Source organism: Neomonachus schauinslandi, chromosome 13, assembly GCF_002201575.2.
Source record: "Neomonachus schauinslandi chromosome 13, ASM220157v2, whole genome shotgun sequence".
Lineage (NCBI taxonomy): Eukaryota > Metazoa > Chordata > Mammalia > Carnivora > Phocidae > Neomonachus > Neomonachus schauinslandi.
In genome coordinates, this window is record NC_058415.1 from 14,147,903 (window position 1) to 14,150,813 (window position 2,911).

The window sequence follows — 2,911 nt, forward strand, 5'->3', positions numbered from 1 at the left end:
TTTTTAAAGATTTTTTTTTTTTTATTGTTTCTCCCTCCTCTCCCCCCCCCCCCCCCCCCGGTCCTCTTCTGGATTCTTAAAGCATTCTACGCATGATGCTCCAAACACTCATACACACTTACTGGGCTTTCGCTAATTGTTCATTTCCTTTTCCCCCAGCCTAGACTCATTCCTTTCAACAGCAGAGACCAGCTCCTCTTTCCTTACAGACAGAAGCCACCACACAGATGATCTTGGCTCCCTGTGACTTCCAAGCTTGAACCACTCCATTCAACTCCCTCTCCCTACCGACAAGCACACAGTGGGCGTTCAGAGTGCTTCCTAAGTGCCTGACACACATTAGGTGAATAATAATTGTTAGTTGAACGCATGGTTGGTGGGTGGGTGGATGGATGATGCAAGATCCTATTTTATAGCACTTTACAAAGTACACCCTTACATCCCATATGCCATGGGAGTCTAAAACTGTACTTAATAATAAGCATTCCAATGTTCTCTTTCTGCACCATGGCTCGTCATATCATTCTCAAATTCAGGGCCCAGAGGTGCAGAGCTGGTAAGTTAGTGGTAGCTTTTCGACTTCAGAAATGGCCCAACGCTACTTTACTTTCTAGTCTGTCTTCCTGCCATTCCCAAAGTAGCTTGGGAACAGGCTAAATTAGGTTCATTAGAACACGAAGGAGGTGTGGTTCCATTCTGGTTTCCTGTTGTGAAATCTGAGACTTCGGAAAATCTGCAGGTTACAGGTTAGATCAACAAAGGAGCCTGGACTCAAACAATTCACAGTGACCAAGAAAACCTAAACAAGCACAGGAGAAGAATGTACTGATCCGACCTCCCTGTCCACACATGCCTCGGCTTCGTTCACAGGCTGTTAAAGCAGAGCAGGTAGGTGAGGACTCAAAATTCCCTTCTAACCTTAATTTTCTGAGCTTAAACCCCATTCATCAGCTAAAGCAGCATCAGGTGGAATGAACTGAAACCCAGAGGCAGACTTCTAGTTCCACCCCACACACTGACCCTGGAGTGCAGGTCCGCAGAAAGTCAGGGGAGTAACTTTAAGGTAAAGGACACGACACCAGAAAGTACTACCTAGTGTCTACTAAGCACCAGTGCCTACCGCACTTTCTTCTGCTTTGCCCAAAAATGCAAGCCCTGAAGAGCCCTTTGAATAGCTAATCAAAGGTGCACAAACCAGAGCATGATGCCCAGATCAATTCTGAAAATAGCAAGTTTCCTTCAAGATTAATACCTCCTTTTTGCCCACCAAAGAACCCTAAGGCTAAATACCTGAAATGCACTTCGAACACAGAGCCCCTGCCAAGACGTATGTCTACGTCTGGCCGCCCCCATGGCGGAGGCCTCCCTCAGCTCAGGTGAAATCTCCCACCAGCCCACTGCCTCTAAATTCACATTCCGTCCGGGGAAGGGCTCCCGAAAACAACATCTGCACACCCTCAACACGTGCAATTATGCAACAGCGCATCACATTGTCACTCTGAGACCAGGAGAGTGGTCACAAGCCAGTGAGCGGCTCCCGAGTGGAATGAAAGTTCTTACAATTATTAAGCACTCCATCCGTCACCCCGACTGTTGATGAAAGGAGAAGTATATCAAAGTCTGTTTTCCTAACCTTAGGCAGAGAATTTGAGTGAGTGGTTTCTGCTCCACAGCGAGGTCCGGTGACAATCCTCAGCAGAGAGCATCCAGGGACATCGGGACCTTGGTTTTATTGCAAAGGATATAGCAACTGGCATTAACTACTGAACTCCTCACAGAGCAGGACCCCCTCCCTTCTTGCCAAGACCTCCCAACTCTGCAGAGTAAAGCTGGGAGCGGGGTCCAGTGCTAAGGCTACCCCCAGGTGTAAAGAAAGCCGCGAGCGATTTTTAAGTCCCCCCTTACTTTTACTAACACAAAGCGGGGTAAGGGGTGAGGGGTCGGTTCACCAACCCAGGGGAATAGTAAAGAGACAAAGGTCACCCCCAAACGCGTCCCGTGCGCGCACGGAAGCCGAGACTCTGCAATGCACATTGCACCAACCTTTCACCGTGGTCGGCTTCCTGTGGGGTTTATCCCCCCCACCCCAACCCTCTCCGGAAAGTTTGAGGCTGTTCACACCGACTTTCAAAGGTCCATTGTTTCCTTCTCCGTAAACGTAATGAAAAGAGAGACGGAGAGAAATCAAGACGCGGTTCCCCAGACCCGTTCTTACGGAGAGGATTTACTCCGGGGGAGTCCGGTTACTCCGGATCGAGAGGAGAGACCGGGAATCGCGGAGCGCGGGGGGAGGGCGGGAGAATGTTTGCCATTTCAGCAGAAATGCCTAAACGCCAGGCCGCCGGGAGCCGGGACGGTGCGCGGGGCCGCGGGCGGCGACCTCGCGGTGGCCCCTGCGCGCAGCGGGGGAGGGGGGGGGGGGGGGGGAAGCCCTCCGCTGCTTACCTTCCCCTCCCCCACTTAGCGTCGGCTACTCCAGGTGCCTACACCGCGGTCCAAAGAGACGGAGCCGAGCTCCTAGCGTCCCCGTGTCCGGATCTTCTCTCCATGGCCAAAGAGCCCCGAGAGCCCCGCGCCCGCCGCCGCCGCCGCTGCTGCTTTTATGCAACTGGCAGCCGCAGCCTCTCTCTGCCTGGAGGTGAAACGCTCTCCTCCCGGGAATGACGCGCACTTCCCTCCGCCTCCGCCTCCGCCTCCTCCAGCCCGAGCCTCGGGGGCAGGGGCCTCGGCTCGCTCGCTCCGGGAGCAGCCGCTCGGCTTTCTCCGCTCCTTCCCCTCCGGGAGGAAGGGAGCCTCGGCCCCGGCGGCGCGCGCCCCAGCGTCCCCGCCACGAAGGGAGGCGGCGGCAGCGCGGGGCAGAGCGGGGTCCCGGGAGTCGCGCTTGCCCCTGGTCGGCGGGCGCCGCGGCTCG

At 54.5% G+C, this 2,911-nt stretch overlaps 1 protein-coding gene across 3 annotated transcripts in view; it reads right to left on the reverse strand.

Annotated features, from left to right (window-relative positions):
• The window catches only part of CEMIP2 (cell migration inducing hyaluronidase 2), a 79,593-nt gene extending 76,940 nt beyond the window's left edge, over positions 1-2,653 (reverse strand). The window contains exons 1-2 of one of the 3 annotated variants that reach the window (XM_021694402.2): positions 2,446-2,653; positions 1,634-1,722 (exon numbers count right to left, since the gene is read on the reverse strand). The gene's annotated coding sequence lies outside the window, so the exon portion shown is untranslated. Of the gene's footprint in view, positions 1-1,633; positions 1,847-2,445 lie in introns of those variants that run through there. The other 2 variants (XM_021694403.2, XM_044920588.1) reach the window with 2 other exon arrangements.
• Between the last annotated feature and the right edge of the window lie 258 nt (positions 2,654-2,911).